This window comes from Psammomys obesus, unplaced genomic scaffold, assembly GCF_907164565.1.
Source record: "Psammomys obesus unplaced genomic scaffold, mPsaObe1.curated_primary_1811, whole genome shotgun sequence".
NCBI lineage: Eukaryota > Metazoa > Chordata > Mammalia > Rodentia > Muridae > Psammomys > Psammomys obesus.
Window position 1 is genome coordinate 17,854,013 of NW_026596051.1, and position 14,409 is coordinate 17,868,421.

Here is a 14,409-nt window from a genome sequence, read left to right on the forward strand (position 1 = left end):
AAGGATTGTAGGTAAGGCTGAGTGAGTAGGTGCTTTCCCACATGTGTGAGGGCCCAGGTTTAATCTCCACCACAGTGACAAAGGAGAAGACCATTTTCCTGAGGTAAACGAGCAAAATGTTAAATTATTTGCTTATTGGAAAAATGAAATTATAGATGATAGTCTGGGGTAGTGGCTGTATTAGTAACCAACCAACCAACCAACCAACCAACCAACCAACCAGCCAACCAACCAACCAGAGTTTCAGTATGTAGCCCCAGCTGTCCTGGAACTTGCTCTGTAGACCAGGCTGGCCTAAAATGAAGTGAAATACTTGCCTCCCAAAGAGCACTTGGATTAAAGGCTCACACCACTACACCCAGTTTTGTTTTTGTTTTCTGTTTTTTGTCTCCCTGCCCCAGACAGGGTTTCTCTCGGTAGCCCTGGCTGTCCTGGACTCTAGACCAGGCTGACCTTGAACTCACAAAGATCTTGCCTCCAGAGCATGCGGGGCTAAAAGGTGTGTGTTGTTTTGTTTTCTGTTTTTTGAGACAGAGTTTCTCTGTGTAGTCTTGCTTTTTTTTTTTTTTTTTTTTTTTTTTTCTCCCCTTTAATTTTATTTAAGACAGAGATTTACTCTATAACTTTGACCGGCATGGAATGTTCAGGCTAGCTTGTAACTCAGATCTACCTGCCTTGGTATCATGCATGCTGAGATTAAAGGCATGTGTCACTACACCTGGCTCTTTTTGATTTTAAAAGTATATTCTTTGACAGATTCATACACGTAAGCAATACATCTTGATCATAGGCACTCCCAGTTTCTTCTCTCACTCCTTTAAGAAACCTCAGATTCCTTTCTCCCACTCTCCCTAAGCACCCCCACTATGTTCCCTACTCCTCTTCATTTCATTTCATTTCATTTCATTTCATTTCATTTCATTTCATTTCATTTCATTTCATTTCATTTCATTTCATATTTTTGTAATAACCTGTGGAGTCCAGTTCATGCTGCTGGTTTGAATGTTGACTGATCTTGACTTGATCTCATGGAGGATATCACAGCTGCAGTGAATTCATGGGTACAGTGGCCATGCCACGTCCCAGTGACAGCATTTTGGAGCACTTCTCCATGTCCTGGTTGTCATATTCTTTCTGCCCTTTTGCAGTGTTCCCTGAGCTTTGGGGCCAGGGTGGTAGTGGTGGTGGTGGAGCTGATAATAGATGTCCTGCTTAGGGCTGAGCACCCACTCAGTAGACACCTTAGTACCTGGACCAGTAATGAGTCCTTGTATGAACTGCTGACCACTGCAGAGAAAAGCTTTTCTGGCTGAGGTAGAGGGCAGCTGTAAGTACGTGCATATAAACATAAATATTTAAAAGGCAGTTTGACAGCATGTTTAACAACAGCAGTAGTTTCCTCCCTGGGACCTGTTTTCTCAACCTCTGTGCTTTGGGATAATTTTATAGTGGATCAGGCCGCAAATCCAAAAGCAGTTGGGTATCCCCATAGCCTTCATGCCACAATGTTCTACCAGTGGGTACACCTTACTGGCAGGTTGGTATTGTAGCGTGCAGCGTTGGTTGAAGGGATGCCGTTGATGTCTTTCTTCTCCAACAGCCTATATAGCATCTTCTGGCACCATGAAAGGTAGTCAGCAGGGAAGGTTTCGGGTGTTCTCCAGCTTGATTTCTTTATATCTTGTAACCGAAGTGTGTCTCCAGGAAGAGGGTCTTACCATCTAGTTGTGGTGGGCAACCAAGAGCAGTGACAGTAGGCGTGTTGTTTTTAGGGTCTCTGGGGCCTCCATGGCCAAGAACTCAAAAGGAGGTATCCATGTCTGCCTCTTTTTCTCTGTCTTTCTTGACAGGGTCTTACTGTGCATCCTTGCCTGGTTCAGAACTTGATTTATATAGATCAGGCTATCCTTGAATTTAAAGATCTGCCTGCCTCTGCCTCCTGATTTCTGGGATTAAAAGTATATGTCACTACATCTGTCCTCCCTCCCTCCCTCCCTTCCTCCCTCTTTCTCTCTCTCTCTTTCTCTCTCTCTCTTTCTTTCTTTGTACTGGGGAGTGAACCCAGTGCCTTGTGTTAATTATTTTCAAATATATAGGAATAAATATATCAAGATCTCAAAAAAATAGAAAAAAAAAAAAAAGAGAGAAGAAAGATTGAACCTAGGGCCTTGTAACTTAAACCTCTGCAAATGCCATCAGATACTGGTGTACCGGTGACTTGAAACCCAGTCAAGCTGATAAGGAAGATTGGCTATCACCTTTATTAATAGTCTACCAAGTCTACCAAGCAGGGAAACGGGTTATACTGCTTGATTCCTTCTCAGCATGAGCTAGCCAAAAGAAAGTGACTTCTACTTAACCCCAGCCCATTCTCTGTTCTGGAACATTCTTCTGTAACAGATGTTTCCAGCATCGGGCTTAGCCTTTTAAATGTGCTGCTGCTGCTTCATTTTTAGCAGCTCTTGAGCTGCTGTTAAAGGCAAATCTCATGAGCTGGGATTTTCAAGAGTGGCCACACTTTCAGTGATCTTTATTTGCTGTGTTACCCTATTGGAAAGTGCTTTGTGTGTTTATTGACTGCTTAAACTGTGGAGTTTTCAGGTGTGATTAGATGGAGCTCATTTAGGGGCTTCTTTTGATGGAAGTCTAGAGCTAAGTTAATACATAGGACAAGAAGTGGTTCTCTCTGACCAAAGGAAGAAGTTTGAGATATCTGTTGTCTTTGTCATGATGGCCCATGAACAGAATTTATTGCTAATACAGTAATAGTATGTTGCAAATTTCATGTTCGGTCTTCAACAGTCTCATAAGATAGGTATTTTTATCACTTTCCACATTTTATATGGAAAAACTGAGGTGCAGATAGTGAGCTTGCCCAAGAGATATTTCTCGTATGTATTAACCAAGAACTTTTGTGTTCTGATGCAGGCTCTCACCATGTAATCCAGGCTTGCTTGGAATTCTTTATGTAGTCCAGTTTGACTTTAAATTTAATTTGTCCCGTGTCAGCCTCCTAAATGCTGGGATTATAGGTGTGTGTCACTTGTCCTAGGATTTGAATCTTGGTGATGCCTAGCTTTATGTCTCATCCGTTCCAGCAGTTGTAGGACTTAATGACTATCTGCTCACACACTACTGGCTACCCATAGAATGTCAGATTACAGCTGGAAAACAGTTGTTGGGACCAACTGGCAATAACCCAGTTGATAGAAGTTACAGAGAAGAGGGTGACAGAAGTGTTGTGTCACTTAGTATATGTTCTGGTTCTTGTCACTGTTGTATATCTGCCTGTCCATGGCTGTAGTAGTTTGTATGTGTGTGTATGAGTGTATGAATTCCAGTGTGAGTATGTGTTTGCACTCATATGTGGAGGGCAGGGGTCGATGACAAATCTCTTCCTTAGTTGAGAGACAGGTATTCTCTCTCAACCTGGAGCTCACCAATTCAGACAGCAAGCTCCAGAGACCCACCCTTGTGCACCCAGAGCTGTGGTTACACTGTACACATGGCTTTTCCATGGGTGCTAGGCACCCAAACCAGGGCCTCACACTTGCTTGATAAGCACTGTGCTGACTGAGATGTCTCACTAGCCTCTGTGTTACTCTTTTGTATATGCTATTTTAACAGTACTGTATAAGATTCTTTTTTGTTTTTATTTGAGACAAGGTTTCTCTCTGTAGCCTTGACTGTACTGGATTTACTTTGTAGACCAGGCTGGCCTTAAATTTACAGAGATCTGCTTGTCTCTGCCTCCCTGAGTGCTGGGATTACAGGTGTGTGTGCCACTGCTCCCGAATCCAGTATAAGATCATTTAAGAAGCCCGTGGTAGCTCAGTAACCAATTGGTTTCCCATAGTAAGGGGAACAGGGACCATTTCTAACAGGAACTCAATGACTGGCTCTTTGACCTCCCCACCCCCCAAGGGAGGAGCAGTCCTGCTAGGCCACAGTGGAGGACTTTGCAGCCAGGCCTGAAGATACCTGATAAAACAGGATCAGATGAAAGGGGAGGAGGTCCTCCTCAATCAGTGGACTTGGAAAGGGACAGGGAGGAGATGAAGGAAGGAGGGAGGGTTTGGGAGGGAATGGGGGAGGGAATACAGCTGGGATACAGAGTTAATAAAATGTAACTAATAAAAAAAAGATCATTTAAAGATTTTGAGATAAGATCTTAGTCTGTAACATAAGCAGGCCTAGAACTGTTTGAACCTTTCTGCCTTAGCCTTCCGTGTGCTACCTCATTTGGGTTTAAGATCACTTTTATTATGTAATGTTTTCATTATGTTCTGTAATTATTTTTTTAATAATTTTTATTTAAGGTTATTTACTTTGTATCCCAGCCGTAGCCCCCTCCCTCATTCCCTCCCAATCCCATCCTCCCTCCCTTATCTCCTCTCTGCCCCTTTTCAGGTCCACTGACTGGGGAGGTCCTCCTCCTCTTCCATCTGACCCTAGCTTATCAGGTAACTTCAGGACTGGCTGCAATGTCCTTCTCTGTGGCCTAGCAAGGCTGCTCCTTCCTTGGGGGGGGGGGGAGGTGGGGGAGGTAAAAAAGCCAGCCATTGAGTTCATGTCAGAAATAGTCCTTGTTCCCCTTACTAGGAAACCCACTTGGATACTGAGCTACCATGGGCTACATCTGAGCAGGGGTTTTAGGTTATATCCATAAATGGTCCTTGGATGGAGAAACAGTCTCATAGAAGACTCCTGTGCCCTGATATATTTGGTCCTTGTGGAGCTCCTGTCCTTTTCAGGTCATCCTAACTCCCCCTTCTTTCATAAGATTCCCTGCACTCTGCCGAAGGTTTGGTCATGAGTCTTAGCATCTGCTTTGATACCCTGCTAGGTAGAGACTTATGTTCTGTAATTATGAAATCATCCATATATATAGAATCGAATATGTTGACTTAATTGCACATTATGTATGGTGGGAATATGTAGGTATCTCCTGTGTTTTGTATCGTATGTGGTTCTGGGGACATGCTTGGCATTTTACTACTGAGCTGTGTCTCTAGTCCTCTGTGCCCCCCCAACGTTCTTACCTTAGGTTAGTGCTGTTGTTTCCGAGAATGTGTTTAATTAGACTGCAGAATGGTCCCTCATCAAATTTGCTTAGACTTCTTTATGCTAATGTGAGTAGTCAACCCTGCTTTCTGATTTAGCTGGGTCTTTTGCAGTCTTTGTGGGTTCACTGTAGTGCCCTGCATACTCTGTTGTGGTTCCTCTTAGGCATAGAAATCTCCTTTTCTCATTTCCCTCCCTCAGGGAGTTTAACATGCTCTTGTCTCCAAATCTAGTCAACTAGAGAGAGAGAAAGCTGCTTTTGTTGGACGTATTGGCTTTAGGGATTGACGTAACTCTTTGAAACATAAAACCCAGTTACAGAGATATACAAAGCCCAGTTTCGTACACAGATTGTCCACTTGCAGTCTGGAATTCCTTTGTAGATGGTAAACTGAAATTTGGAACCTGTTGGTTAGTGTATGACTGTATCTGTCCCCGGTGCCTCAAGTTGTGAGTGACAGAATTGAAACATGGACTTTTCTCTTGATCAGATGCCTCTGCAATCCAAACAGAATTTGATTGACATTGTCAGTTCAGAACCTAGACCAGAAAGTGTACTTGTCCTTTCATGTATACTCATTGAGGCTTTGTTGTTGATGTCCTGTAAGTCAGGAGGGGAGGGGAAGACACACACGTTTCTTGCCCTGTGGGGACTTGCATTCTAGTGAGGGAGATAGTGCATTTTGACCTGTTACTAATAGCTAACTTTACCCCCTACTATTACTAGAGATTGAATTTAGGGTTTTGCTTTATCACTGAGCATTTAACAACCCACCCTAAATTATTATTATTTTTTGTTTTTTGAGACAGTGTCTTGAAATTGCTAGGTCTGGTCTTAAAGTCTTCATCCTGCTGTGTCAGCCTTCCAAATGATGGGATTACAACCCTAAACCATTACAACCCAGCTTAAAACAGCTATTTTAAAGATGCTTAATGAGGACTGGTGAGATGGCCTCGTGTGTAAAGATGTCAGACTGAGGAGTCCAGTGCTTAAAACCCATGGTAGAAGGAAAGAACTGACTTCTGAAAGCTGTTCTCTCCTTCACATTTATGGACATACATGAAGAAAGTCTGAAAAGTAGGGCATGTGTAGAACTGGGGAGATGGCTCATTGGTTAAGAGCATGTATTGTCCTTGGAGAAGATCCCAGTTTGATTCCCAGCATCCGTGATGGGCTGCTCACAACCATCTGTCATTCTAGCTCAGTGGTTCTCAACCTTCCTAATGCTCTGACCCTTTAATACAGTTCCTCATGTTGTGCTGACCCCCAACCATAACATTTTTTTTTTTGCTACTTCATAACTGTAGTTTTTCTTCTGTTACGAATTGTAATGTAAATGTAATGTTTTACAATGGTCTTAGGTGACCCCTGAGAAAGGGTTGTCCTATCCCTAAAGAGGGTGACCCACAGATTGAGAAACTCTTTGTTTAGCTCCAGGAAATCTGCTGTCTCTGGCCTCTGTGGATACCTGCAGTTATGTGCACATATCTCTAACTCCTCATGGGAAAAAAAATTTTTTTGAGACAGTTTCTCTGTGTAGCCCTGGCTGTCCTGGAACTCACTCTGTAGACCAGGCTGACCTTAAACTCAGAGATCTGCCTGCCTCTGTCTCCAGAGTGCTGGGATTAAAGGTGTGTGCCACCACTGCCCGGCTGGAATTTTTAAAAATTTAAAGAAAGTGAATGAGGTATAGTGACAGATACTTATAATGCTAGTACTTAGGAATCTGACGCAGGAAGGTCTGGAGTTTGGTGCAAACTTTGGCTGTAGAGTGAGAATATCTCAAAAACAATCATAATAGGGGAGAAAGGAAAGCAGGCAGACACAGTGGCACACCCTGTTATTCTTGTGAGTACTGGAGAGGTTGAGGCAGCCAGGCTGGGCTACAGAGAGGGACCTTATCTAAAAGACATTTTTTAAAAAGACTGGGCTTGGTAGCCCAATTCTTTAATCTCAGAGTTGGGAAGGCAGAGGCAAGCAGGTTTCTGTGAGTTCCAGGCCAGCCTGGTCTGGTCTGGTTTCCACAGTGATTTCCAGCTAGGACTATATAGTCAGACCCTGTCTCAAATAAAAAAGGTACTATACTATACCATAAAATAGGTATGATACAATAAAATGTGGGGAGACAAGACTGGGGAAATGCAGAGTTCTGTTTTGAATAAGTAAGGTGTGAGTGGCCATCTAAGTTTATTATTATTATTACATACACGAGTTAGATTGATGGTTAAAAGGTTAATAGTAAAAAAAAAAAAAAAGGTTAGTAGTCCACTGGTATACATAGATCAGTGTTTTGTTTTTTAAGTTCTGGAACACACTTGGATGGCTTTGTGATACTTTAAAAGTTCTGGTAATTGGGCCCTGCTCCCAGAGATTTATATTCCTTGGGTTTAGGCTAGTTAATTTCTTTTTTAAAAAGCTCTTTGGCTTTTGACACCTCCCTTCCATTTTAAAAGCAGTGTGTGTGTGTGGTGTGTGTGTGTGTGTGTGTGTGTAAAATCAAGAGCTATGGCTAGAATCACAGGCTTTTGTTAGCCAATAGTTTATTCTGATGATGTTGGGATCTGAACTCTGGTCAAGCATTCCTAGCCACTAAGCCATCTTTCTAGCCTGTCTTAGGGTTTTTTTTATTGCTATGATGAAACACCATGACAAAACAAGTAGGGGAGGAAAGGGTTTATTTGGCTTATACTTCCATATCATTATTCATCATTGAAGAAAGTCAGGATAGGAACTTACACAGGGCAGGAATCTGGAGGCTGGAGCTGATGCAGAGGCCATGGAGGGGTGCTGCTTACTGGCTTGCTCCTCTTGGCTTGCTTAGCCTGCCAGGCAGGACCACTCACAATGGGCTGGGCCTTCCCCCATTAATCAGTAATTAAGAAAATGCCCTGCATTTGGCTTACCTGCAGCTCAGTTTTATTGGCTGATGCATTTTCTTAATTGAGGTTCTCTCCTCTCAGATGACTTTAGCTTGTGTCAAATTGCTATAAGACTATACAGCATACAGCCCATCTTTCTGGGTTTTGTTTTGTTGTTTTAGACAAGATGTCTCTGTGTAATAGCCCTGGCTGTCCTGGAACTCTCTTTGTAAACTAAGGTGGCCTCGAAGTCACAGAGATTCCTCCTGCCTCTGCCTTCTGAGTGCTGGGATTAAAGGCATGCCCAGCTCATCTTTCTGAATTTTAAAAGCATGATATTTTACTTTTTTGAAACAGTCTCTTGTAGTGTAGTCTTTGGACTTACTATGTATCCCAATCTCAGGCTGACTTTGAACTTAGTCATCTTCCTGCCTCAGCCTTCAGAGTGCTGGGATCACAGACGTGCACCACCATGCCTGGCTTCTTTAGGTGATGTTTGTTTGTTTGTTTGTTTTTGTTAAAGATTACTTATTTATTATTTATACAGTGTTCTGCCTCAGTGTATGCCTGCAGGCCAGAAGAGGGCACTAGATTTCATTATAAATGGTTGTGAGTCACCATGTGGTTGCTGGAATTGAACTCAGGACCTCTGGAAGAACAGCCAGTGCTCTTAACCTCTGAATCATCTCTCCAGCCTGATTTTTTTTTTTCTTTTTTCAAGACAAGGGTTTCTCTGTGTAGCCTGCAGTTCTGGAACTCACTCTTAGACCAGGCTTGCCTCAAACTCACAGACTGCTTGGTATGCATCATCACTGCCTGGTTTCTCTAGGTGATTTTGATAGATGGCCAGAATAGAGACCAAGAGAATGACACATAGAGATGGGGCTGACAGTATTGCTAAGGAAGAACAAGAGCTCAGGATGCTGGGTAGAAAGGAGCTAGCAAGGAAAGTTCATAGAGTGGTAGAGAAGTGGGAGGAAAGCCAGAAAGAAGGCAGTGTGGGGTCAGGTGCTGCTAGGAGATTGTGTGAGATGAACATGGAGGAGGAAGGAGAGAAATTAACAAGTGAGAGGGAAGAGGGGGAATTATGAGTAGCTTCCACAGAGGCAGTGTGTGTTCAGCCTAGAGCTTTAGGAGTTGGAACCTCTACTCTTGTGGTGTAGGAGATTGAGCCCAGGCAAAAGATGTGAATTCTAATAATGTTGGAAAGATGTCTCCTCCAGAATTTCCTCTGATCCCAGCTGTGATAGCATTGCCAGTGCTTGTATTCCCAAGGGAGCATTCACAGTAAAAGGCACAGGTAGAGCAAGCGTCAGAGTTTATAGCAGATGAATAAGAGAAAGCAGAAGTGCATCCTTTAGAGTGGAGAGCAGACCAAACCCCAAGGGCAGGGACCCTGAGCTCTGGTGTTTAGTTTTACCCCTCAGTCCTTTAGTCTAGCCTTTCTATCTCTGAGGTGGCCTAGGGTGGTCTCTTTCCTCGAATAGGCAAAGGCTTTCTTAGAAGCCATCCTCATTTATAGGACAGTCTTTTTTCTCCTCCTCTTCCTTCTTTTATTTTATTTTATTTATTTTTTTTGAGACAGGGTTTCTCTGTGTAGCCTTGGCTGTCCTGGACTTGCTTTGTAGATTGGGCTGGCCTTGAACTCACAGTGATCCACCTGCCTCTACCTCTCTGAGTGCTGGGATTAAAGGCATGTACCACCACGCCTGGCCACCTTGATGTTTTAACCCTAATAACCCTACCTCTGGCATTAGTTTTTTATATAAAATGAAACGAGATGCTTAATTCTTTCTTAGTTTCTTTGCCCTTTTACCACAATGTAAAGGAAATGTATTAAATGTCCAAAGCAATAGTAACTTGACAGGTGTAGCCTTATACTCTGGAATAAGTTTCTTCTAATGGACCTCTTATTTATCCCTCTGCCTAGAGGCTGTTCCTGAACACAGGCCACCTGGTCATGGCTCCAACCACCCAAGTCTGTGTGGCTTTTATGAATGATCACCTTGTCCCGGGCCTTCCCATCTCCCTGCACTGCCAGACCGCTACACAGACCATTCCCTCTCTGATTCTGTGATTCACTCACTGATCCTCTCCTGCCTGGCTTCCTTTTGAAAGAGGCACTCCCTGTTTTGTTGCCTTGTTTTGGTTCTACTTACGTCATGTCTAAGAAGCTGTACAGGATCTGTCTCTTTTCTGTGACCTGATTGTGGAACCTTTCAGAGTTGGATCATCCCTTTACCTGTGAGTGTCACTTCTGCTGCACTAGCACCATTTTGGTTAGGGTTTTTTTTTGTTTTGTTTTGTTTTTCAAGACAGGGTTTCTTTGTGTAGCCCTGGCTGTCCTGGAACTCTCTTTGTAGACCAGGCTGGCCTTGAACTCAGAGATCTGCCTGCCTCTGCCTCAATGCTGGGATTAAAGTTGAGCACCACAGCCACTTGACTCATTGTTTATTTTAGTCTGGGTCCCACTGTGAAACTGTAGCCTTTTGGCCTGGTAGTTACTATGTAGAGGAAACTGGTCTCAAACTTGTCTGTCTCCCAACTGCTGGGATTACAGGTATAGGCTATTGTGTCAGCTCAGATTGTTCATTTTTAAAGTGGAGAGAGAGGTTTAATTAGTATCTTCTGTAACAGTATACTTATTCTTTTTATCCCTCCCATGATGAGGATTAAACCCAGGGCATTGTGCATTCTAGGTAAGTACTCTGTCACTGAGCTACACCTTACCTAGCCTTACCTTCACTGGGAACAAAAGTTTACTGGCTAATGGTTCTGGAGGAAGGTGCTGGTATTGGTGAGGACTGTCTCTCATCATCCTTTGTCAGAAAGCTATTAAAGGGTGGGTAGAGAGAAAAAGGGAACAAATTCATTTTTTTTATTGGGAATCTATGCCTGAACCCACTTCCACTATTCACAAGTGAGGAACTTTCACAGCCTAATAACTTACCGTAGGCTGTACCTCTCAGCACTGTTAAACTGAATGAAGATTATGTTTCCAATAGATGGTTTTGGGAAGATACACAGCATAACAGTCTACTGAGGTATTTATAGCATTGGGGCTGCTGTTTGCTAATGCTTCAGTTCAGTCTTATTCCACAGATTTTTATTCAACAGCTCCCATGCACTGGATGACATAAACTCACTGTTAGGCTTAGAAGTGTGAGCCCAGCTTATCTGTCCTGATCAGGAAGATGGGCTGTGCTCAGTAGCTGTGACCTTCAGGGCTAGCTATGATATATGCTCTCACCTTGGGGAAGCCTTGCCTTGCATTTCTTAACACCAGTGTCTTCGTTACTTTTTTAATTACTAAGGCGATTTATAAAAGAAGCATTAATTTGGGAACTTGTGCTTCCAGAGGATTAGAATTCATGGCCATCATGGTGGGGAGTGTGGCAATAGGCATGCAGATCTACGGTTAGAGCAGTAACTGAGAGCGCACATCCCAGTCCACAGGTAGGAGGCAGAGTGGGGGCGGGGAGAACTAACAAGGAATGGTGTGGGCCTTTGAAACCCCGCAGCCTCCCTCCTTCCCCCAGCAACATGCCTTCTCCAACAGAGGCAGTTCCACCAGCTGGGGACCAAGTATTCAAATACGAGTCTGTGGAGGTCATTCTCACTCAAATCACCATAATCCGAATGGTGCTGTATCCTGTATCCTGGTAGGCTGGAACTACACTGCTTTTGGCAAGGTGGAAATAATCTCTGCCAAGCAGGGCTAATATAAATTTAGAAATACTCAGTGTAGGCCAGATTTGGTGGCATACACCTTTAATCTCAGCACTTAAGGTAGTGGTTGCAGGGGGATCTTCACATAGCAAGACCCAGGACAGCCATGGCTACCCTTTAGGCTGTCGCAAAACAGACAAATCACCACCAACAATAAGAAAAACCCAAGCCCAAGCAGTTTTAATCAAGCAGTGTAGGTTTAGAGAGATAACATATTAATAGTTGTTCAGATACAAATGGAGACATTTTGAGCAGAGACAAGAAAGGGCTATATTTTATTTGTTATAGTCTTAATTTGAAAATTCAGCTAATTAGTATATTTACTTTAGAATAAGACACAGTGTTTGTTTGTTTGTTTGTTTGTTTGTTTGTTTGTTTGTTTTGAGAGAGGGTCTTACTACCTAGCCATGGCTGTCCTGGAACTTGCTCTGAAGACCAGGCTGGTCTAGAATTTGGAGATCTAGTCTGCTTCTGCCTCGAGAGTGCTGGGATGAAAGGTGTGCCTCACCACTTAGCGCCCAGCCAAGACACAGTCTCTTACAAGCTATATTTTATTATCTGGAAATCAGGTTAAGGCCACCCTACTAAAACACCTCAGTGACAGAGTATATATATATATATATATATATTTCAGTACCTGTATAGACTGTAAAACCTGAAACAAGTGGGGTTGGTAGGATGGCTCAGCAGGATAGTGCTTGTGGAGTATACATGGTGACCTGAGTTTGATTCCCGGACCTTACTTAAAGGTAGGAGGAGAGAACTGACTCTATAAAGTCCTGTGACCTCTCCCCACAATAATAAATAAAGTTTAAGAACTCTTTACACAGTCATTCTGCTGCTGCCAACACAGTACAGTATCTTCTGTTCATTGTACACCCTCAGTGGTGCTTATTATTTTATTTATTGTCTTATTTATTATCTAAGTGCTGTTTTATTTTTAAATTATTTTTATAAATTAACTTTCAAATGTATATTTAATACATATAATCATAACTGCCCTCCATTTACCCACCTCCTTATTCCTTTTGAATGCTCTACCATTTTCAATTTCTTGTATATTTTCTCGTTTTTATGCTAATATAATTGAGTTTTACTTACCTCCTCACATATACAATCTATATACCATTTTCTGTATCTTGCTTTTTTTCACTTTAACAGAATATCCTTATTTTGTGAAAACACCTGTACATTTATAATTACTTGGTAGCATAAAGACTTAAACCTCTAATATTTAATGTGGTGAATTTTTGAAGAGCATGGCTTTGACAGAGTTTTACTTAAGTTTGTGTTTGAGATTTTAAATGCTTCCTGCCTAGATTAAAAGAGGAAACCTGGCTCTCTCTTCAGAAGCTCCACAGCCAACAAAGCAACACAAGTGTGTACAGAATAGAGCCTTGTGCTGTTCTCATCTTTCAAGTCCTAGCTATTACTTCAGAGCTTTCCTTTGTCTCTAGTCTTCACAGAACCAATTACCTCACAGCTAGGAACATTCAGACCATTGATTCTGCGGAAAAAAAAATGAGGTCAGTATTTTACTTTCTTACCTGTAATCTTGCCAGACTTTCCCACTTAGCCTGCAGAAAAATAGCTAAAACAGCAGACCGAATTATTACTTAGCAACCTTCCCTCGTGGGATGCCCCTCAGAAAGAATTTGGGTCTGGGGTGCAGTTCACAGCAGAGTGCTGGCTTATTACCCTTGGAGACCTGTGGTGTTTGAGTCCCAGCACCACAAGGGGAAAAAAAAAGGTAGGGCAAATTTTGTTTCAGTAAACAGTACATTTTGAAAGATTTTTATAATTTTAGCCAAAGTAAAACTATTATGGAAGTTGAAAAAGCCTGGTGTAGTAGGATAGCCCTTTGATCCTGGCACTTAGGAGAGTGTCAGATAGATTTCTGAGTTTGAGGCCTGCCTGATTAACACAGTGAGTTCCAGGCCAGCCAGAGCTAGATGGTGAGACCCTGTCTTAAAAAAACAAAACAAAACACCAGCGCTCAGGAGGGAGAGGCAGGTGGATCTTTGTGAGTGTAAGGCCAGCCTGGTCTACAGAGAGCTCCAGGACAGCCAGGGATACACAAGAAACCCTGGAAAAAGTTAGCAGTAGTTGAACAGTAAATCTAGTGAAGAAGCAAAAATAGAAAAAGCAGTTGGAAAAAAAAAAAAAAAAGCAGTTGGCATTGTGCAGGGTTTCTCTGGGTAGCCTTGGCTGTCCTGGACTCGTTTTGTAGACCAGGCTGGTGTCCAGCTCAGAGTGATGCTCCTGCCTCGTCACCTTGAGTACTGGCCTACAAAGAGTTTCAGGACAGCCAGAGCTGTTGTACAGAGAGATCCTGTTTGAAAAGGTCAATTCCAGACTGTATTAAGTTTGTAGCTGAAAGCCAGTTTTTCATCTATGTCTTTCCCATCACTCCCTTTTAACACTCATTCATGAGTGTGGTTGTCAGTGTGAGTGTGTTTGGGTGCCTGGGAAGGTCAGAAGGTGTTGGCACGATAGTAACAGAACAGTGGTTTTAGCTGCACAGTGTGGGTGTGGAGAGCAAATCTTGGGGACTCGGGAAAAGCCACCGTTTTCGTAACAGATGCGTTCTCTCCAGCCTCAGCTTCCTGTTCCTTTACGGCATCGTTACCTGTGTTTCCTGGATTTCGCCGCTGCTGCACTTGTCATACTGACCATGTATAGTGTAGTTCAGAGAGTTTAAGAACAAGAGCTCTGCGCTACATTGCTTTGGTTTGACTCTCGGGCCTCCTTTTTCCA

General features: G+C 42.8%; 1 protein-coding gene across 18 annotated transcripts in view; it reads left to right on the top strand.

Annotated features, from left to right (window-relative positions):
- Window positions 1-14,409, top strand: part of Add1 (adducin 1) — a 64,809-nt gene that overhangs the window by 9,836 nt on the left and 40,564 nt on the right. The gene's annotated exons all lie outside the window — the stretch shown is intronic.